The sequence below is a fragment of the Cyanistes caeruleus genome, chromosome 3 (genome assembly GCF_971803275.1).
Source record: "Cyanistes caeruleus chromosome 3, bCyaCae1.hap1.1, whole genome shotgun sequence".
Lineage (NCBI taxonomy): Eukaryota > Metazoa > Chordata > Aves > Passeriformes > Paridae > Cyanistes > Cyanistes caeruleus.
In genome coordinates, this window is record NC_141703.1 from 94,114,006 (window position 1) to 94,138,089 (window position 24,084).

General features: G+C 40.2%; 1 long non-coding RNA gene across 1 annotated transcript in view; it reads right to left on the minus strand.

Annotated features, from left to right (window-relative positions):
* Positions 1-11,796: 11,796 nt before the first annotated feature.
* LOC111943860 (uncharacterized) overlaps positions 11,797-24,084 on the minus strand; it is a 64,693-nt gene continuing 52,405 nt past the window's right edge. The window contains exons 3-4 of the long non-coding RNA XR_015285025.1: positions 15,141-15,219; positions 11,797-13,361 (exon numbers count right to left, since the gene is read on the minus strand). This is a non-coding gene — a long non-coding RNA (uncharacterized LOC111943860). The remainder of the gene's footprint in view (positions 13,362-15,140; positions 15,220-24,084) is intronic.

The following is a 24,084-nucleotide window of genomic DNA, read 5'->3' on the forward strand; positions in this document are numbered from 1 at the left end:
TGCTTGGCATTATTTACAACTGAATGTAGATAACATCTCATCCTTGCTGTCCTGACCAGGATGGCATTTAATGGTGAATGACTGCCAGTTTCACAAAGTGTAGTGAAGATGACCACCCACAGAGCTGGAAGAATGCAGACCTCCATGCTGATGGAGATCAGACTATTCCAAATTGAGCACTGGTTTTGAGAAGGTGCTGTTTAAATTAGTCATTTGCACCTATGTAACCTAGACAGAAACTGATTTCATGCTTCAGGCTATCACCTGATCAGTGCCATACTAAGAAGATGATCTTTGAATATTCTATTTTTGCACACAGCATTGCACTATTAGCTCAGTTCACAAAAGTGTGTGAATACTCTCCCCGAGGATGATGTGGAGTAATTCAGCGTAACTCAGTGAACATAACCCTGTTCAGTCTTGTCCTGGGGAAGCCTTATCCTACCAATGACGTCTGTGAAGTTACTTCAGTTTTGCCCTCATGTGAAACAAACCTGAAGTAATTGGTTTGCTTTTCCCATTGCTTTTCTCTGAATAAGAACAAACTATGTCTGGAATCTGCATTTCACAAACTCATAGGAGCTCTCTGCCCTAGACAAATACGTACATAGAAATGTCTTATCATCTTAAAACTGATACATGCTACTAACAGAAGTCTTCAAACTTCAATAAATTTACTATAAACCTGAATCAAATGGCAAGTTTGTTTGCAGAAGTATTATGCAGATGGATACTGCTGGAACAGGTTGTAAGACAGCAAAATAAGAGAACTTATGGGAAAATTAACTAGAGGTGACACTATTGCTTACTCATGACTCAGATGGCATTGGAATGATCTGAGTCCAAGCTTTCTACATCATATTTCATCTATAAAGCTCACATTTCAGACAATACCTCTTCAAAAGTTCACACACTTCAAAAACAGAGTTCATATCATGCTCAGGTGACCCCCACATTATCAGAAGCAGAAATGGAAGAGCTCTCTGCTCAAAGAGAGAAAAGATGGGGTTTGAGGACCTTGAGGGGTAGAGGAGAGGTACAGGCAGAGTGGCTTCTGGAGTAAAGTTCCTTTCATATCACCACATTGATGGAGCCTGCACTGCTGCTAACCTATGGGCTTTTCATCCTACAGAACCTCTTAGTGATGCTCATGGAACTACAGCACTTCCAAAATGACCAATAGAAATAAGATCACACGACTCTAAAAGACAGTCTTTACAGTTCCCTGCTTTGGTCAAGCCTTTAGACAGAGTTTGTCTCTCATGGCTCACATTTTGTCAGAGCTCAGTCCTATGTGGAGAAACAGATTCAGTTTTCACTATGCAGGACAGTTTTTTAAATAGTGCTATTACCAAGGCAGGGAAAAGAAGGATGACTGTACATGTTCCACTACAGAACAGACCAAGGCAGGCTACTGAATCTCTGTTATAGGGAGTTATGCTTCCTTACTGAACTTCTAGATATCAACAAGCCTAGAGAAGAACAGTTTTTGCTCCTTTTGTAAGGAGAGCTTTACAGGTAGAAAAAAATGTTGACAGTAAGATGTTACTGGAGTATGGCATTATACCAGCTGTATTCATTAACTTAGAACTGCTGATCTTAAGGCCCCAGACCCTCATATTATAGACAACAGAATATTTCTGTTCCCTTCAACATCACCAGAGTATTTGTACACTACAAAACCAGGTCCCCTATAAAAGCATTTTTATGGTAAATGTTCACAGATAAATAACATCAACTCTGACAGAACAAATTCATCCAGGACCCAAACTTTTTGGTAGAATTTTAATGCCAATGCTCATACTTAATTGTATCATATCCTGGAATGCAAATTAGGACTCTCACAACCTGAGGATATATTAACCATCACATGGCAATTAATACTTTGTATCTTTTCATCCTCATCAAAATTCATAGAATGATTAATAATTTTTAAAAGTGAATCATCCTACTTAACGATTACTCCTTGTTTGTTATACCTTGCAAGATCTGTAGAGATCTTTGTACATTCCTTGACAGTTAATTACTATTGGTGATCAGGGCTCTCAGTACCTCTTCCTACTCTATCATTAAACTCCAGGAACTTCTGTCTTTCCCTGCTCCTTAACTCAGCCCTTGCTGTGGTCCCAGTTGTGTGCTATTTTTGTCAACTCCAGCTGTGGAAAATGTGGAAGCTTATGTGTAATAGCACTGTTTCTCCCCAGCATTTTTCCCTAAGGCTCTCAAAGAAAGAATGGAAAACACAATTAAACCTCCTTTTCATACACACAAGCACAAAAGGAAAGTGCAAAATGAAGAGCCAGAATGCTGCTCTTGTGTTGGAGGCAAGTAAGAGCCATAGTCTTGGTCTTTCTAACATCCTTAGGAAACACCTACAAAGCAGCAAAACCCACTTAAAAACCCACAAAATTAGGCTTAGGGTCTAAGGTACACTTGAAGATTTGGGGCTGTGGTTGGACTAATGTTCTCCCAGCTCCTGGCTACCCAATATTTCTTGCCCAAGTGAGGTAGAGAGCCTGAGATTCATGGTCACCATTTCCCTTCTTGCTCAACCTTTGCTAGATTGCAGCCAATTCAAAGCAGTATTCTTTCTAGGCAGTGACTTTGCACAGCTGCTGCTGTCTTCTTTTAACTAGTTATTTATAATTAAGGAACTGGAAAGTTAAAGGTTTACAAGGACCATCAGCTTTCCTGGAAACTGCTAACACATCTTTCAATCCCTAGCGCCCAGTTAGGGATATTCCTTGATTTTTGGAGATTTTTTTGGTTTTGTTTTAGCTTGGCTTTTTTATATAACTCCTGACTACCTTTTGTGCTTTGCTTTATGCTGAAGATTTTCATCAGCAGATCACCTATTTTAACAGATTGCTCAAAACCCTTCATGGGAAGAAGTAAATGGAGGAGGACTGGGCACCTCTGTACATCAATGATGTTTTCTGCCAAATACTGGTGCATGATATAACAAGTAAGACATGTTAATTTAGCAAACACAAGTACTTTCTTCTCTCATTCCTGTGGAAAAATGCAGTACATGCATTTTTGAAAGCTAAACCTTATATTCTAAATGTCAAATTAATTGATTACTTAATCCAAACTATTGGGATTTGGTAGAGAAGATGCTATTTAAAATTTTATGGCAAGTGAGTACAGGAAAAGGTGAGGAATAAGAGGGTAAAAATAGAAAAGGGGTGACAAGGAGTCATTTCAGCAGGAAGTGGTATGTGGTGACTGCCATGAAGTCCTTAATAAATCATATTCTTTTAGCAGCTCCCTTGAGTTTTCATCTCTGCACTGCATGTGCACTAAGTCTCTATTCACCTGAGGAAAAGCTTGGAAGAAGTGCCATAAACCTGGAAGCCCTCAACTATACTCTTCCATTAGCGAAGATGTGGGTATGAACAAACTGAAAACATCTGAAATTACTCATCTGCAGATACTTGCCAGTGTCACTCAGAACACAAATTTTAGCTGGGCACGATTTGTACAGCACTATAAAGCTCTCTGTGGAGTGTTCTGTGATCAGCACATTCACTGTCTCATGTCCCAGGGAACAAGAAATTCTAAGGGCCTTCCTGCAATAACACCTGGCCTGTTCCAAGGGCACCTCTGACTGTCCTTACTGCTGTGGGTGTCCATGGCCACAATGGGCTTTTCTCATGCTGGGAGCTATTTCTGTCTGTCTTTTACCACCTCTTGCTATCTATCCACCCACAGCTTTTAGTTTGGTTAGAGGATCTGAGACGAGGGAAGAGACCTACCAAGACAACTCCTACAGACACTGCATAGAAGATTTAAAAAGTATTCTACTGTTATGTCATGGTTTACCTTGCCTCCCATTTACTGTTGTGTGCAACAGCAAATAACTATTCCAAACCCAATATGGGATTGCAGTCTAAATTAACCTTTTAGCTTTGTGAGGCTCATTTGAGATATTTGCAGAACATGTTCTGGTTTAAGGTCTGCATATAGCCTCTACTTTTAGGAACAGCACAAAAACCAGGGTGCACAGCAGGCTCCTTCCTGGAAGTTTTGTTTTTCCTTCCCATCTGTGTAGCTTAGAACAAAAGAGTCTAGACCAAATTATTACATGTTTGTTATGCAAAGGAAGTGGCTGGTCTTGTCACCAAGGCACAAGGAAAGGACTCCAAAAATACAAGCTCATGTCCTGCTCTCCTAATGATTTATTGTTCATCTTTGTGCAGTGTCTATAATTTGATTTGGGCTGAGTATTATGTATCATATTGAATTTTTCTTGCATTAAGTTCTAAAAACTCAAAGAAAAAAACACCTCAAAACCTATTTAGAAAAGTAACTGAAACAAATCTGGTAAGTCTTTTGTTTTCTCTGGGTTTCTGAGCCTTTTGGTTCCACTCTGGGCCTACAGTTTTCTCAAGAACCATTATTGGTCTCCAAGACTTGGAGTCTCTCTGAGAGATTGATGTTGAAAAGAGAGATGGTAAGCTTACATAAGAACATGAATACACACAAGTGGACACATGTTCAAGGCAAGATTTTTATAGCCTCCTCAGTGGGGAAAAGATCTACTTGTTTCCTACTCTCGGCTGTCTAACATCCACCGTGTTGTCACCTCTAACATGCCCACTTCTCTCAAGCCATTAGCAAGTCACTCTGGTATTTCCCAGTGGAACAACACTGACTCACACAAAACCCCTCAAGTGATAATTCTTCAGAGCCTCTCCATGCAACATGAGATGAAAATGACTGTTAGGGCTTCAGTCAACCTCCAGGATCAAAACCTGCCTATAAATAAATCCTGAACAGGAATTGCCATGCTATGGGTTGCCAATTCACATGGTACTGTCCTTGAGGTGCTTTTCATGAGGTGCTATCTGGTTCAAGTTTGATTTATAAAGGCCTTCTAGCATCAGTATCTCTCTTAAGGGAAGCCTTGTCTCCTCAGAAGGACCTGTTGTATGAGTTAACAAATGAGTTAAGCAACTAATCTGGCAAAATATTGCAGATATCTATTTCAAGATTTTTATTACACTGGGAAAAAGTGAAGTGGTAATTACTGGATACAGTTCATTATATAATTATAAAAAAGTTACTCTAAGGCATATTTTTTATGGGCTCAGATTTAACTTTTAAAATGAAAAATCATCCAATTGGAGAAAAACAGCTGGGGTAAACTTCATTCTTTAAACTCAGATTGGTTGATTCCTCCCATTGTGACTAGCTGCAGTGAATGAAAGTTACAAAAATGTGTCTTTATAAAACTAGAGGCATAAGAAACAGTCATCACTCAGAAAACCTTGGAAGAAGCTTTGTGTTTACAGCTACAGGTTTGAGTAGAACTGTAGCTGGGTGGTATTTTCCATCTCAGAAACAATTTAAGAGTTCTCAGGACCTCAGATGACGGTCTGGAATTACATGAACATATTTGCAAACTCTTAATACGTGTTTTGCTTCGAAGCCCACAGACTTCCCTGTGGCTGCCTAACAGAGCTCCTGTTCAAAAGCAGGATTCATGAGTTGGCTTGTGGTGGTGGTGATGTTCTGCAGGAGAGAGCACATCTTCTGTGCTCTCCTTCAGCCAGCCCAGGCAAGCTGTGGTATCAGCCAGGGCTCTCTGGAGTCAGGAGAAAGCACTAAGCTTTGGAGAAGCTCCACCCCACAGAAGGGATGTGTGGTACCTCTCCTAGAGCTGCTTGGGGAGAGTAACCACTGGCATACACTGCCATTATGATGGGGGTACCTTATTCCCAGTAATTAAACTGGCCTTTCCTGTGATGTGTGATCTTGTCATTGGTCTGTTGGCCAGAAAGTGATATTCTGTGCTTCTGTGGGGCCCTTCATGTACCACATTCAAAATGTAGACAGCACAGTAAGCAGAAAAGGAGATAAATTAAAGCTGACTAAAATAAAACGTATTGTAGAGAACTTCAGCCACAACAGGATTTGAACAGGAAATTACTTCCCATGGTGGCTACTAACAAATAATGGACAGGAAAGACATAGTTGTCTGTCACCAGAATTTAAATCTTCTACCTATGCCCAGTGCCCACTACTACACTTTGTTTTTTGCCAAAACCAGGATCTTAAAAATTAACAAGTGTACATATACTCAGTGAAATGAGGCTCATTTTTACCACTTTCTTTTCTGCCTTAACACAGAAGCCACAAGCAGCAAAACACACACCACAGCCACTGTGCACAGAGTGAGACACAAATTTCTAATCTGATAGGAAGACAAGAATTCCCAACCAGGTTGCACCGGCAGTCTGGTAAGTTTAGAATTCATTCTCACACAGAGCTGAATCCTCTGATCAAAACAGCAAGAAATTCTGTTGAAGGCAGCTACAGCATAACTTACCTAACAAAATATTCATCTTAGTGGTGGACTTCCAACTTAATGCAAGGAGAGTTCCTGCACCTCAGAAATTTCTTATTTTCTCTCCTGTAACTGTGACATCTGGAGGCCATATATATAATGTCTTTTAATGTCATTGATGCTTTATGGCAATGAGCTGCACGCGTTAATGGAATTTTATGAAGATTCCCAAGCCATTTTAAGGTGCAGTCTTTCCCTTTTTGCCTTGCATACTTGTCTTTCACCTCTTATTTACCATTTTCTTGCCTATATAGGCCTAATCTTCCAGTAACCTCATTCATCAGTCTGTCAGCTTTCTGACAATGTATCTTACACCTTTTTATTGGAATCTTATCTTACTGCCACATGTGTCATAGATGTGAGGATACACAAAATTTGTTGGTTTAGGAAACAAAAACAGCATTCAAGACAAATGGGTACAAGTGATTTATATAAAAAAGTCTTACTCCTGACTTTGTACAGTTAATAACTTTAGGCCACCATTGCCTACTATTTACAGTGTTGATACAGCCTCACATTCAGAGACCACACCTGCTGCTGAAGCTCTCATGTGATGTGCAGATTAACAAACAGGAAAAAAACCTTTAGTGTAGGCTTAGATTAAAGCACAAAAAACCACAGTCACATAATATGGGAAAGCCAAACCAAAGGACACCTCTAACTTTTCATGAAGTGACCCTTGCACTCTGAGGTTACTGAATAACTGAGGTTACTGCCACTGTTTTTGCTGCTGCTTATTCACAGTGTTTTCCTGAAGAGGAAAATAGCTGATCTGCCTTGTTTGCAGCATTGTTAGTAGTTTTTCAGAGCCAAATAATTCTGGTTTTGGGGAGGGATAATCCACTATTAACATTGTCATGTGGGGAGAGAGATGCAGGAGAAAGTCTGTAGAAAAATACCCTGAGGTTTTTTTGTTGCTAAGTACCAGGGCTATGCAGAGGTGACAAGGCTTAGAAGTGTAACCAAGGTAGCTAATAGTTCTATTGACTAACACACTAAAGAAGAGAGATGTTGCCAAAAACTAAGTGATAAAGACAAAAAAAACATGCCTAGGAGACTATGTTGTTAGGATATTTTTCAAGGAATCTGCTGTTGGAGGCAAGTTTGTTTTTTTCTAAAAAGCCAGTGTTAAAGGCACAGCAGGCAGCAATAGCTTTTAAGAGGAATAATAATTGCAAGGAGTAAAAAGAGATGGATTGGTCCTGTCATGAAAAGAAGAAATGGAAAGGGAACAACAGGGAAGAACAGTAGTGCCAAAGGAGTGTGGGAGGCAGATAGAGAGTGAAAAGACAAGAAATCAGAAAAGTGAATGACAGGAGGAAAAAGGAGAAAAGAAATTATAGATGTGGACCTTGGTGCTCATGTCATTTTCCAGTTTCTGTTAGAAGGTTGATTCCTGCAGCATAAGCTGAGAACATGCTCACAGATACTTGGGGTTTCTTGGTAAGAGCTGCCCAGACTCTCTTCTCTGCCATAGTGTGTTCCCTTTGCAGAACACACTTTTCTGGGGAAGAGAGGAATAATGATTGGGATCACCATGACTTCCCTAGGACTCAGAACAAAGCTGCTGGTCTTCTGACAGTTACACTTCATTCCTTTCAAAACTGCACCCCAGGAAGAGGAGGGGATGGCTTCTATTTTTGGATACCCAAAGACAAACCAACCTTTCTTTTTGGAGCTGAGCTGCTGTGCTTACACAAGTTATGGGTGCTGCAGAACACTGGAAGTTGGCACCAAAAATAAAACCACTGCTTGGAGGAAAAGGAGCACGGATTTCATTCTATGTAAACATTGGTCTGTCCTTGGGAGAACATTTTGAGATGTTCCTACCAGCAATACTTAGTACTGCTCCACAAACATACTTGTTTCCTAAGTACAAATAATGCTTTTGGACAGGTACTTTTATCCTTTAGCTTAGTTACCCTTTCACCAACACTTCTCCAGCTATTTTCTGTATGTGAGATCTCCCAGAGTTGTTCACAGTTGCATGCAGAAACACCAACTGTTCAGATACTGCACATGACCATAATTATATATACTCATAATATAGATAATTAGAGTTATGCTCAGTGTATGAACAGTTAATGTTGCTGTCTGATTTTTACAGAATGTGTGATGACAAACATATTTAAAAGGTCCCATTAAAGCATTTCTAGCAAATCTTGGATTAGGAATCAGAAGTGCAGCAGTGATTAGGATCAGAAGGCATCACTTCTCTTCTGCAGGTTCCTTACCCAGCACATCACAAGAACTATGTGAGGACTGATGGGAGCAAGTTGCCATGGAAATATCAGATGAAAGGTCAAAAAAAACACCTTCCAGCAGAGCAGTATATGTCACTCCCAACATACACAAAGGGCAAATGCATCAAAGACTGCACTCTTTCCAGAGACCATGCCCACTCCTGACACTTATCCCAAGACCATATTATCTTCCAGATGGATTCATAAGGCTCCATTAGCACACTCCCACTCTGGCTGAGCTACAAAGGCTTCCTCAATTGTACCCTCAGGGCCATGATCCCTCCTAAACCAACTCCCAAGGCTATGCATATTCCTGTAGATATACCCAACCCAAAAAGCACTCTGAGTGCCAAGGTCACTCTTCAACCCATTCATAAGTGACAGAACAAACCTCCAGCAAGTGACTAAACAGGGCACAAATTCAACAAATTCACCATGTGCACACTAAACTACTTGCAACTGGAAATCACTAGGCAGCAAGGAAGCTTCTGAACAAACATGGGCTGCATTCAAACCTACACATCTGCTTTCTGGGAATTAACAACTACACAAGGTTCAGAGTCATCCGGCTGTAACCACATCGTGTGAGGAGGGGGTGTGTCTATCATACTGGCCACTGCTAATTAGATGAAAAAATTAACTCCTCCAGAGCCCTTTGAGTAAATTCAAGCTCATTGAATAAAACCAAAACAGTTCCTTGAAGCCACAAAATTGTATTATTTCACTCCAATAAGGAATCCTGCTCACACAACTGAAGATGACATTTTATAGTTGAGATTTCGCTGAAACTAAATAAAAAAGTCTCAGGTAGACCAAAATATTTTATAAATTAATTTTCACCTTGACAATCTATTGGGTTGGCAATATGAATAGTAAATGCCACAAAAATCCTGAAAGATTTAATTTTCATCTATCTACATTTGTATTTATAGTTAATATTTAAATTTTAGAATAATATTTACCTTTAAATTTTAATTGTGTATTTATAATTCAACATAACATTTATAGCTAATATAACTTTTAATATAAAATATCCTTAAAGGTTTGGAAGTGAACTAAGTTACAAAGATGAATTTCCTGGAAAATGAAGTAAAATTTGTTTTTATAAAGTTTGCATTTTGGTCTAATTTAAGACCAAATGAGAAATGAGTATTCTTGGAAACCCCCAAAAATCCTGGCATTGATGCTAATATGGTGTGGGATGAGGCACTAAACATATTAGCTGTTACAACTAAGGAAAAATATGTGAGAAGTCTGAAATCTGGCTGAGGAACCGAATAAGTTCCAGTAATTCACTTTACGCTTATCCACTAGTAATTAGTCCAACTTAGCCCATACCAAGTAATTACAGAGAGCATTTTAGTGGGCAAATATAGAGGTGGAGAAAATCCGATGTCCCAAGGTTACAGAAATTGTGTTCTGATTCATTTTTAAAGCCACTTGACATTTACACCCATGACAAAGTTGTGGGCTGGCGAAATGGGGCTAATGGAGGGGAAAATACAGAACAGAGAAGCCACAATGAGCAGAAGGTGGTTGGGGGAAGGTCCAACAAAACCTCATTTTTACTCAGATAACAATTGTGGAAATTATCTTGTTTGCTGCAGTGTTCACAATGTCATGATGCCCACCAAGCACTGTCCTCAGAAAAACCCACAGACACCATCTTCACAGAAGAGTGTGGAAAGGAGACAGAGGACAATTTAGCTGCATGTTTGAATCCTAACTTAATACAGTAAAGGATTATTTGTGACCACCTGCTACCCAGCCACCTGTTCTACCTTTCAGCAAATGTTTAAGAGCTGCACAGGGTATATATATGGCTGCTCTGAACTGACTGTAACATAATTAGCTTAGGGAACTCAGTAAACAAAATAAGAAAAGGACATCCTAAAACCTAGGAAGTTTGCAATTCTAGGAGTCAATTAAAAGCATATATTTTATAAATCAACTAAACTACAACTGTTTCCTTACAACTTCGAAAAAGCTGCTAAATGTACTAAGATCCTTTGGGGAATCTAAACTCTAAACTTTATATATAGAACAGCATCAAAGGAGAGGTGTGCAGTCTGTCCTACTGTAGTCTAAGCCCACCATCAGAAAAAGACACTTGGAGTAGAGCATTAATTCAGTTTACTAAAAGGTTGCAGCCTTATGCTAGAGTTTCTCCCCTCTCTCTTCTATTATTTCAGATTAAATTTGCAATGGACAATACCTACCTACCCTCAATGTTCCAAAATAAACAAAAAGAGCCCTATCCTGTACTTCTGCTGGAATAAGCAAAGCTACTTCTAAGGGCTCAAGAATGGCTCCCTTTCTGCTGGGCCATCCCATCAACCTGCTGCCATCTGGGGCTTGTTCTTACCCAAAGAGCCATCCTCACAGGCAGCACTGAGGGAGGAGAGAGGCTGGTGAGAGCTTTCCAGAGTACAATGAGCACAGACAAAAACTCACATTTTCCAAGTCTCCTAAAAATGCTGCCAGATTGTCTTTTTAAAATGTAGATCATACAAACAAATCATGCAGTCCTGTTTATTTCTCTAATTCTTGTCTGACAGTTCAGCTGTGATATTGGGTCCTTCTGGCTAATCATTTGGTGTGATTTTTTCACTTGGCAAACACAAGTCATGGCTCCTTTCTCACTGATGTGACAGACAAGTGTTGCTGGTCCTCCCGCAGTCAAGTAGTAAACAGATCCAGACACACTCACTCAGTCCAGCAGCACCATGCCATCACTGTCCTTTGACTCAAGCAAAATTATTCCTTTTGATGGCAGCAGTAATTTAACAGAATACAAATGGAGGATATGAAAATTTGGCCCAGTAATTTTGACTGATAAAAGTCATGGCTGCCTTACCTGTTTATTCCCATAGGAATTATTTCTTTTGCTGATACAGTGGGTTACTAGAAAGCACTTCTAGGCTTCAGAAGAGCTGGTTCAAATCTGGTAGGGGGAGGGGGGAGCAGACAGGTGGCGTGTGTTGAGATTGTTCCGATCAACTAACCTTTAGCTCCTTTTCTCTGCCAGGTTTTCTCATGGATTTATTCAGCACTGTATGAATTAGTGCCTTTCTGCTTCTGCTCCTGGGGGGTCAGGCAACCAGTACCACACAAGATTCATAACATCCTTTTTTCAAGACTCCAAATACAGGGTGGTACAGTCAGAGTGGAGTCAGTGATCCTCCACATTACAGCTAGGTAAGACAAGAAGGAAAAAGAACTGCCAAAAATGAAATAATACTGTGAGATGGCATTTTTATGTGAGCTGCTCCATCTCTCTTTCCTGGCCTCAGATCAAATCAGCTAGAGTTACAGAGCTAACTGTAATCCTGTTATAAACCCCTTCCAGACAGGCAAAGGAACGTCCCTCCTTACTATAGGCCAGATTCATTTGTGTAAGACAAATGCTCTATTAACTTTCAATTTAGCTAATGGACATATTCCTGCAGTTTAAACCCCCCAGGTTACAAAATTATCTGTTAAATCACTTTGGTTTTAATTTTGAAAACATCTGTCTGATTTCAAATTATAAGGTTTCAAGAAATCCAAGCACCCAAACAGATTGCTGAAGGCATACTCCACTTGAAATAGTTAGTTAAGCTCAGCCTTGCTAGGGGAGGCACAGTGACTATTTGGGTCTCCTGTGTTTTCCTGGGATGCAGAATTGCACAGTCCTTTCATCAGGGTCTTTACAAAGCCATTATTACACCAGAAAAAATTCTCTGCTAGCTTTACTTGCTAAAATGAGTTTAAGAAAAATTCTCCTTAACCACAAAATGCAAATGGTCCTTGTGTCATCAAAAGCTCAGTTTTGCTTTTTAACTATTCAGCAGGGGAGTTTTCCATTGAAACAGCAGTAGATCCCACATGTGATATGACAAGGTAAACACAGAATGTATCCAAGCATGCTGCACGTTCATCATGAATGATTTATACAGACTTTAAAACATCTTGGACTACTGCTAGTGATGTAAAAGAATCCCTCGTAACAATTGACACTACATAAGCTACATCTGAAATCACAAAGAATTCTGCTAATAGCCAAGGAACTGATATATGGCTAAAAAGCAAGAAGCATGTACCACTCCCATATTATCTGTAGAGTAGCAACAGGGAGTTGTGAAAACATCTGTTCAGTATGAAAGGAGTGCTTTAGGCCAGTTCATGGGCACCTATCCAGGCCAAAACTTTTGGACCTCACTGGAAGACCTAGACCAAGCTTAGGGCCCAAAACTGTCCTCCCTACACATTCACTCTCTGGACGAACTGAAATGTCAAACACTCAGCTTCTCCTGTGCTTCATAAACTCCTCTGGGTGCTTTCCTAAGCCATGCTTCAGGTAATAAGGACCTCAATTCATTTCCTTTCTTGCTCTGCTGTTTCCCATTAGAACTAAGGTAAATCCTGAGAAGAAAATCAAGTTTTGAAAATGTTCAGGATGGAACCATTCTGTAGGGAGAGGACATCTAGGCCTCTCAGTCCAGATCATCTCAATACCATTATACTTGGTAATAAAACCAAGTTACTTTACACATGGGAATGACCTCTGCGGTCACCAGCCGGTGAAAAGGGAAAAGTAGCCAAAAAGTAGCCAAAGGGCTGGAACAGTAAAGATGTCAGTATTGTTTCTACAGCAATCTTCACAATCCTTGTCCCTTTCACAGTGGAGAAGGTGGGATGCCATATGCAAGGCAGAAATTCAATCTGTGCTCACTTTGTGTCATGCACTTGCCCAGCTCAGATCAGGAAAAAATTTCATCTCCCTCCTGAATCAGAAAATGAGCATCAGTATAAATAAGATGTTTTCTACTGAGCACAAAGACAGGTCTTATTTGAAATACTCATTCCATCTGTTTGCCAGAGTTTACCAATGTTTAAACCTCTCCTCCATGTTCATTTATATAATCAATGCTAAAATAACTTGTTATTCTCTCATTTTCAATCAAATCAGACCCCGTTTTTCTTTATTTCCTTCTATTATCAATTGATTAGCAGACTACAGGAAATCAAAGGAGATTGTTAGAAACAAATGGGTTTGCTATGAGCTGCTGTGAATTCTGGTACAAGAGACCCCTAGGACTGCTCTTTGTGTCACCTGGGTGTCTTTCACCCAAAGCATTTCCAAGCAAGGGAAGCATTTGTAAAGATTACCAAGTAAATTGACAGGCCTCCTCCTTCCACACAAATGCACTGAGAATTCAGGGAATTCAGGAGCTCTGAGACTGTTCTCTAGCAACACTCCTCAATAATGCAGCTTGGAGAGACAAATGCTAAGGGCCTGCTGCTGAGCTGGGCACTGCTGGCAGAGCTGGCCTCAAGTTGGTCTAACAGAGATTTGCACAATGACTCAAAGCTGCACCATCCCAAAACTGTAATTACAGCTGGACACATCTCTCCTAACAAAGGCAACTGTGACCCCCTCAGACAAAAATTCCATATAGAAGTGTCACAGTTCCCAAGAGCTTTGCTGGATTCTGGGCCCAGTTCATTCCTCCTGGCCAAAAAGACCCTCAGGAGATTCTAATGGGCTCTCACAAAACACCTACAAGCTGAGAATGTCCCAAGACTTCAACAGGACACCAGACAAACATTAGGATGTCACAGAGGGATATGCTCTGTCAAGGAGAGTTGTAATTTTAATCTGGTTTCTGGGCACTTCTGCTGCTCCTGACACAGGTCCAGCAGGGAAAACCATGACACCCCATCTATCTGGATCTGCAGGCCATGCATGAGATGTGTAGCCTGGCCCCAGGACAGACCATGTGTTCTGTCATTTCACATTAGAAAAGCTCTGGGGTCCCTATCCCAAAGGGAAGAAGACATCATTGCACAGCTCCAAAGCATACGAACACAAGCTTTTTTTAGGAGCCAGAAAGCCCAAAGAACCCTTGCTCAAGGTGGCAGGGTCATGGTTTACCAAATCCACTCTCTGTACCAAGGAGAAACAACTATTCTTAAATTCTTGGATGTAGCCTGGAAAATGTTTAGTAATAAAATTCCCAGAGAAACTGGTATGTGTTTTAAATAAACAAAATATCTGAACAATTTTTTTCCTTCAAAATGGGGGAAAAAAAAAAATCAACTGTAAAGAAAGTTGTATATTTTTTTCTGTTTGCAAGTGGAGACACCTTCCTTTTACAGAATTTTATGATTTCCAAGGGTCAATAGCCTTGACTTTCACTACCACTAGCTGTCAAAGCCTAACATTTAGATAGGCTTTCCTACCTGAGAGCGTCTGGTTGCATAATGAACATTTTTAATACTTTATGATAACCCCAGAAACTAGGTATTGATAAATCTTACATATCATCACATATTGAGTAAACTGACACAGAAACTGAGTGCTACATCTGTTGTTAAACTACTACTGTTAGACCTAGGAACAGATCAAAAACCTTCATTCCAAGGTATTCCTGAGTCTTGGAAAATGCTGCAATCTTCCATGCCTTTGTCTTTATTATTGCTTTATATAACAATAGAGCTAATTAAAAGTCTCCTAAGTACTACATATGAATTTCAATTAGTGTAAGTTGTCACTTGCTCACCTACTATTTAGTGGATTCTTTAAAGGTACATGAGTCTCAGTCATTTCCAGATAAGATCTGATGAGGAGAGGCCTCTAATCTGTAATGAAAGAACGTACTGCAATCCATCCATATACCAGTTTTATGTATTTTTTTCCAACAATTTTGTATGTACATCCACATCACAGCATAGACTTATTTCCTAAACTGAAAAATTACGTGATGAACAAACCTGTGTAACATTAGGAAGAAAGACAAAGTTAGTCTGACTCCATGAGACTGACAGTGGAGTTGATTCTCCATCGTTCTGTTCTGTTCTTGGATTGTTCATTGCACTCCCAAAAAGACAGTGAATGCTGTATGCAGAATTCGGGTTCCATGTGAATTAGTCATAAAACTGCCCTGATTCAGTGGTGTCTAATGCTCAGTTTGAATTCCAAAACTTGCAGTAAGGGAGGTTTTTTCCAAAGCTGTTCCCTTAGAGTTTTTATCTCTCTGTGTGAATGATTTGTTTTCCTTTTGAATTTTAAAGCTAAAAAAAAGTCACAGATTATGATAAATTGACTTTTTTTTTCATTGGACCATTGTTGCACTGACTAAACATGCAGATTACCTCTGACAAGGGTGGCTAACCACTTTCTGTTTCTAAGGTGGCAAGCCAAATGGAAATCCATGACTTAAAGGAAGCTTTCAGAATCTGTTAGGAATTACTTAACAGCAAGTTCTACTATGTTGTTTCTGAAAAAATTAAAAGAAATATTACCATATAGAAAAATTCCTTGCACCACATTTGTCTGCACCGCTGAAGTACCTCCTTCTCTATCCTTCCAGTAACTGAAGAGCCTGTCTCAGATGACATAACCAAATTACAACCAAAACATTGATAAATAGTGGCTCCAAAAAAAGACATCAGCTCCATCCTCAGGGAGGGCAGTCTTTTTAGATTGACAGCTATTTCTGAAGAAATAAATTTATTTTTGAAATAAATTGTGCATTAGACAGCCATGCACACTATATCTAGACAAACACGGATGATTTGTTTTAGAGGCGTTTTCAGAAATAACCAGCACTGTTCCATCCTCCCCCTCATTTTATATAAATAGCCACAGACACGTTTTACATGCATTCACATATAGAGAGTGAGATTCTTACCACTGTACAATGCCAGAAAGAACAGCAGCCTCCTGGTAACTCTAAACCAGCCCACAGCATATACCTATATAATAGGTCTATCATTAAATACAGATTTAGCTAGAGAAGACCTCCACACTTCTGACATTTCAGCATAGCTTTCCACAAAGGAGTTGAATGGGGTCCTCAACTGCACAGTGATTTTTCAGTCTTTTTATTCTGAACTTTTACAGTGAGTTTTCCCTTGGCAGTCTATCTCAGGTTCACAGGACAGCCTGCTATTCTGTGACTTACTTGAAAGGCCTGCCAGCAGATTCCTCATTCCAGGCTCTTGAAACCTGAAGGTTAGTCCCTCCTACTCTCCCAGATGCACCAGATATTAATTGAAACATGTTATAATCTTATTTTAAAAGTCAGATATTTTTCCACTATTAAAATGTTGGAGTCAGAGGCACAGAGAATATTCCCTTATCTGTGCTGATAAGCTCTGACTCAAGAGAACACTGAGTTTAGCCTTAAGCCATGGAGAAAGCTTCTAGAACTAAGTAGAGAAACTGAGAATGTGAATGTGTAGGGTAGATAGAGTTGCACTAAATCACTAGGTGGAAAAGTTAGGTTGAAGTTTAAGTTATATTAATATGTGAGATACAAGATGGAGGATTTGGGGCCTTGCCCTTTTCTCCTTCATCCTCTAGGGTTTTTGGTAATAATGAGTGATTGGATAGAAGAATCCACACTGCAGCACACAGGTGTCGGGTCATTGGGTCACTAAGGAAAATAAGTTACTTGGCATTTGATTATTGAGTAAATGGACACATGGACATGGTAAATGGACGACCTCCCCAAGACCTTGGAGAGATTCTTCATCACTCATATTTTGCACCTCATTAGCCTAGTGTATACAACTCCTTGTACTCTCTAAAATATGTAATATAGATAAGAAAGAATAAACAACTGAGCCCAAACAGAAGAAAACAAGTCTCTCTCTCTTGTCAATCTCGGTCCTGGGGAAATGAACTGAACCACAAATGTCACACTCCAACATTAAAACGGGCTTTCGATATTTTAATGGTGTTAAAGAAACCCAGCACAAGGTCACAGTGCTGAATTGGTACTTTTCCTTTGCCAAACCTCTGGCTTATACCAGAGACCAACATCTCTTCAATTGCCTGAGGAGCAATCTCATTTTCTCTTACAGGAGATGAGTTTGTCTTCTGCTGGTGCTGGGATGATGCAAGTATGTCTGCAACCCAGTATTAGTTTTTATCTGTCCCTAGTTCTCTCCTGGCAGCTCTCTCTTTCCTTAAGCAGAGCTAGCTAAGTGGCAAGCAGCTCTGAGGGTGGATCTTCACACCTACACAAAACCCCACAGGAGCAGGCTGTGTTTTGTGTGAACACAAGGTGAGCCTCGTGTAGAACTGTGTGTAAGAGGATGTAGGAAGAGGGGACTTGATTGATTTCACCTTAGTTTTCTTACCCCACCTTCTGTTTCTAGTTAGTGCTGCTATCCTATATATTTCTGCTGCTTTTCCTGACACCCCCTTTTTAGTTATTCCCATTTCATATAAACTCCCATCTTATTTTTAGATCCATTTCTTTTCACAATGTGCTTTGCCCAAGGCAAAAGCAAACATACAAACAAATCTTCCAGCCAAACCCTGAGATCTTTTCTTAGTGTTTGCTGCTCAGCCCTCACCAGAGTCCCTATGCTTCCCAGGTCACTCTGGCTTTCTCTGTGAGGCAGATAAACCAGAAGGAGGGAGGAGGAGAAATAAATACAGTGTGAGCTCAAGCCTTCTCACAAGCTGTGCTCAAAGCAGAGGGAAGAAAGGGGTGCTTAGCTCCCCAAACCACCTTGTAGCTGGATTGAGCCCCAATGACCTGCTTGCATCCAGCCCCCAACGTGCCTTCCCCCTTGCCTCTTAAGAGATCAGGTTGTGCCTGTGAAAACTCTCTAAGTTTCTAGTTTCTCTAAGTTTCTTCTTCTAAGGAAGAGGCAGAGACACTTCTGTTCTGCAGGAATATTTGTCCCAAAAGGCAAGGGTCCCTCAGATAATGTAACTCCCTGCAAGAGAGTATGGCCATAGGAGAGCTGGGAAAGGCACAGACAGCCACACTGCCAGGACTGTAGGTGTGAGCCAATGGCAAACCCAGCTCTCTAAAGAGAATGGTTAAAAGCTGGTCACTGCTGATGTTGGGCACCTATCTCAGACTTCAGCCAAGTGTAAACTGCTTTGTCTGTATGAAAGCAGTGAACCCTGCAACAGCCCATGTGCAGTACAAAGGTTATTTGCTAATGAAGCTACATGCACAAACACAATACCCAGAGGAAGGATGGTTTGGAAGGGTTTTTGGAAGAGCAGTCATAATGTGTGCCAGCTACATGAAATATGAACCCATCTATCTCAGTAGAGCCAGATACAAGACTGAGCAGGTGAGCACATCCCTGAAACAGACATTGGATTCAGTTTCACCAGATAAGTGTTATGCTTGCTACTTGCTTTGAGAAATCCTACAAAGAGAAGGAAGAACAGATAAAATCAGCAAAATAGTTAAAATATTAAAGTAAATATTAAACCCAGTAAAACATTTTCTGTATGTAAAATGCAGTCATTGCATTAATGAAACATCTTTAAGGAAACCATTTTGAGGTGGTCAGAGAAGCTGAAAGGATCTCCTCTATAACTGTTAATGGAGAAAAAAAAAAAAAAAAAAGAAAAAAAAACCAAAAAGCAAAACCTGCAGCATGAGAAACCAGCAGAGCATTGACTATCAGTAGCTCTTTGTTCTGTTCTTCATGTTTGACTTGGTGAAGAACAAGCCTAGTGCTGAGGATACAACCAGCCAATTGTAAATTTAAATATGTTTGCTCTCCTTCATGCTTGCCAAAACCACTCAGTGGTTCCTGGTAGCTTTAGGTTCATGCAAGCTGAGACCACAAAAAGCAGTGCTACCTCAGGACTCCCAGAACAAACCTACTTCAGCAGCTACATTCTCCAGCTCTACATCTTTTTTGAGGCTGATGAAAGTTTGGCATGTACTTGAAGGATATCTAGCCATGTTTGAGCCTCCAGAGATACAGTTATTGAACAGAGATCCCAGAAACTACTTTAAGGGCTCTGGGCCTCAATCACCTGAGATGCTCCTCTCATTTCCAGAGAAATATGAACATTGAAGACTACGAAACTGCAATCTTATTTTAAAAAAAAAAAAAAAAAGTTTATCTTTATTTGGTGGGGATGGACAGAATACTTTAATACTGCAGTGTAAGTAACAAATCAAGCCTTGGTTCCCCAAAGTCAGAAAGAATTTGGACCTAGGCAAGAGTACAGAATGAACTAGTCTTGATCTTTTGTCTTAAGCAGTATTAGTGGAAGTGTCATAGAAAAATGGGATATATGGACAGTGATACAACTTAAAGCTGACATTTTTCAAACTCTGCTTTATAACAGGACTAGCAAAATGCATGAGTAAAACTTGAGGGGCAGGGAATATTTGTGTTTATTTGCTTTTAAAGTAGTTTTTTTCATTTTCAAATGAAAATTTTCTAAGATTCTGTCTTAAGTCTCTAGCCCCTACTCAGATTAAAAGTGAAGGTTTTGAAATACAAACACTTGAGCAGAAATTTTTCTGCTTTGACATGAAACTGCACAAATACTCAATCCAACTCTGCTCAGCACCTGACAATTATTGCACCTTCAGCCTGCTCAAGCCTTCCAAGCCCAAGATGGGTGCAACAGAGTTGGCCTGTTCCATTTTTGATGTAATCCCACCAATTTTACACCAGTTAAGAATGGCGCCCCTGTCTGGTCAACACTCCAGTTCTCAGCCCAGCAAGGCAGTGCAGGCCTGTTTTCATTACAGTACAAATTAATAGGCCAGACTCATACTCCAAGCTCGGGTAGCCAAGGCAAAAAGATCAGCCAGTGCTGTTACACATCCATGAAATGCAGCGTTCTGACAGCACAGTGAATGGCAAGGGAAAGGTAACATTTCAAATTGCTGCAGTATGATTTCTCAGAGGTTTTCTGCTAGAGCACAGAGAGACAGGAACAAATCAGCAAGGTTAGGAATCTACCGCTCCAAATACCTTTGTTACTGCCATGAGGATGGGGGCGGGGGGGGGGGGGGGGGGGGGGGGGAGGGGAATTTTAAACAACAACAGCAACCACCAAAAAAAACAAAACCCACCACCCTAAAAACAACTGCAAATTGAATTTCTGAGCACACTTCTAAGACTTGACTTTTGGCTCAATATTCAGTGTTTTTTAGAGGCTATTCTTATGAACTCAACCAGAGATAGAAGCAGTACCATGTATATAGTTTCTATGAAAAGCAACAAGTGTGAGAAAAGCAGCCATTCCATAAGAATTGTCACAAATACATTGAAAAAAAATTCCACTGAAAAAAAAATTCCACTGAAAAAAAAATTTTGAGTCAGAAATTTGCCTGCTAGATTTCAGTGGAATGTCATTAAAAGTCCATTCCTTCCTAGTGCTTTTGATCAGAAAGTATGACATATTACAAAAATACCCCCTCAAGAAAGCCTCTAAATTCATAGATCAGACTGAGGACTCTCTCACAATCACTTCTGAATATAGAGGAGGTGCAATAAGGCTCAGATCCCCACGTGGCAATTTTATGCAACCAAGAACAATGACAAATATATGGAATTAACTAGTACCCTGCTCCAGTTTAAGTCATCTTCTAGAAAGCACTGGCAAACACAGCAAAGACTGCAACATCCAAAGCCCCTGTTACATTCAATTCCCAAAGGGGCTTCTTTAAGTGGACAAGCTTCAGCTTAATAAAGAATTAACAAGAGCATCAGGAAGAGAAGCTTGAAGTAAAAGGGATTCAAGCTTAACTCACATCCAAAACAAAAAGCGAAGACAGGAAGGAAACAAGAAATACCAGACAAATCAGACCTTACCACAGCAAGAGACAAGAAATAAAATTTCAGCAAACACAAAGCTTTGAAAAAATGAGTGGATTGAAATTATCAAAAGTAAGGCTAAGTCTTCCATTTTATATGTCACTTAAAGGTTAGTTGTTTCCTGCTACTTGAAGTCTATAAGCTCCCTGTTGCATCAGTCTGGGGTTGGTTGAGAAAGAAAATACACTGCTGTCACTGCCAGGGAAGTATGGATGGCAGTGAAAAGGCTCCTATCCAAGTACACACCATATTGTTTTTAACATTAAGAGACAAGGCCTTTGTTCCTGACCACCAGAATATCAAAATATCATGAGTTTCAACTGCTGCTCTACTTTTTTAATTCTAATTCCTTTTCCCTTATACTTGGTTTCCAGTTTCCTGCATGTATAAAATGCCAGCACAATAACACATTTTGCTTCAGATTATTATTTCCATTATTTCCATATTTTCACAGCAAATGGAAAATAGAGCTGTATACTCATTTCAACAGTCATTTGGTAAGAGGTGAGATTTACTTGCTAATGGATGCCCTCTTTTTTCTAACAAGATTAGAGTGCATGGCTTAGTCTTCTGCTTCCAATTACACATGCCATTTGTCAAAACAGGGTAGCAATTCAAAACTCAAGTCCATAATTAGCTGCTTTTCTGACATCTCAAAGACATTAATTCTCATGTTAGATGTGCACCAAAAACGGAACCATTGCTTCAGCCCATACACAATTAGGCTAACACTCTCTTTTAGAACTCTAAAAACAATTCTGTACTTCAGCTGACGCAGCAAACATTGCTGGACTGTATTTTACAGTATACACATATAAGGAATTACTTTTACTGTCAGCTTGTCTTCTGGCTTTTTATCTTATAAAGAAAGCTGAAGATCCTGTTCTAAATAGAGAAAGACATGCATAGATTTGTGGCAGACTGCTAAAAATCAGATTGACTCAGGCGATGTGCACAGTTTAATCTGTAGAGAAGCATTTTCCCAGAAAAATCTCCTTCTTTGATCAGCAGCTGCAGGTGATGAATGTTTCAGCACTGCCTAATGCAGTGAGAAGCAGACTCAGAGCACATTTGTTGTGCAGCCAAGCAGAACCAGCTCAATGCTTATCATCCATGTACAACTGAGTCAGCGTGGATGCCAAAGGATGAGACACCAGGGACAAGCTGCTCTCACCATGGTGAGAGACAACATGGGATGAAGAGCCATGGGACACAAAGCCTCCGCTGAAATGCCCACAACTGTGATGAGTGGAGGGGCCAGCCACAGCTCCCCAGGGCTTACACATCTCTGGCAGGGCTTTGGCACAGGCCAGGCAGGCAGCTCTCCTCCTGCCCACCCTGGCAGCCTCCTCACCCTGGGCAGCCACCACCTCTTTTATACCAACAGCTGGCCCTGCAGATGTGGTTCAATGACAAAGCAGAAGGCTTTCTATACAGCTTTGAGGCCACCCATTTCCCAGTGTTCTATCAGTGCTGTTTACATGGTGGTCCTGCTGCACCTTGTTTAGGCTTCCAAATCCAGGAGAGAGATCACATAAGCCATAATTACCCAAGAAGGGAGTTAGAAGTGCGTAACACTGCAGCTATTCCTTCCCAACAAAGCATTTTGTCTTACCTGTCAAGAAACATTGCATGTGCCTAAACAGCACTGTCCAATTCAGTAATAGTTAAAAATGAGCTGAAAATGTGGAAAAAACCCTTTATTCACAACTATTAAGCCAAGAAACATCCCTTTTCACTCTTACTCTTGCGGTTTGATGTAAAACAATTACTTTTGCTTTATTTCAATTTAAAACAGAATTATGTTTTTTATATCTTTTATTCATAAACAAGGAATAGACAAAAGCCAAATGAAAATTCTTGTTTCCCTCCAAAATACTTATATATATTTAACCTTACATTTTCCAGGTTGTTTTTCCTCAAAGGAAATCTCAGCTTCTTATTTAAAGACAGTATTTTCCTGTGGAAATTTACAGGAAAATAACTATGTTGCCTGTGGCAGAGTGAGCCACAGGATTTTGGAGCTCTTAATTCACCCCATACAGAACTAACCTAATACACACACGTGCTTTACACCCAAAATCCTTCTCATCTACACAAAATTCTTGTCTGTCCTATTTGTGTTCCCACACTGCTCAGCATCTTCCCCATGGTTAGCACCAACATTTATGCTGCTTCATGCATCCCATCTCTTTACTCTCACCACACCCACAGGCTGGCTCCTCTTTTCTCCATGAAGTACCTCCATCTTTGCTGGTTCACAAGCCAAAATTCACTCTCAGCCAGAAAAAGCAGAAGGAGGGTAGGGGTAGGTGTGGAGGAACTTTCTTGTGGCAAGGAGACTTTGATCCTTTTACCTTTTCAGTGTGCAGCTCCCCATTGGAAGCATTTGGTTATCTTTATATATTAAATGGAAGAACACAAAGAAATTCTTAACGAGGTCTGTCTAAAACAGAGACAAGACAAAAATCTCGTTTCCTGTTATTGTTTATGGCTTGTCTTGGAAGCCACAACTGCAGTCTGGGTCCCTGATGTCCTTGGCACCAAGGGAAAGACAATTCATGCACCATATGTTCTACAATCTACAGAGGCGAGACAAACAGCAAGGGAACGCATCGCTCATCCCATTTTATGGGTGGCTTAAAGCCAAGGAGTGACTTGCTGAGGCTGACAGTCCAAGGGACTGAAAGTAGCTCTCCTGATTATCAGCTCAGCTTCTAAATCATGTTCTCCTCATCATTCAAAGCCTTCCTAGCAGAACAAAAGAATTTTTGCCTCAAAGAGCAATTTTATCCTGGCTAGGAGATTGACAATAAGAAGCTTAAAAATAGTGTTATATTATAGCTTAGGTAGAAAAACAACCTTGCCATCATGAAACTGCAGTATATTTCTTTCACA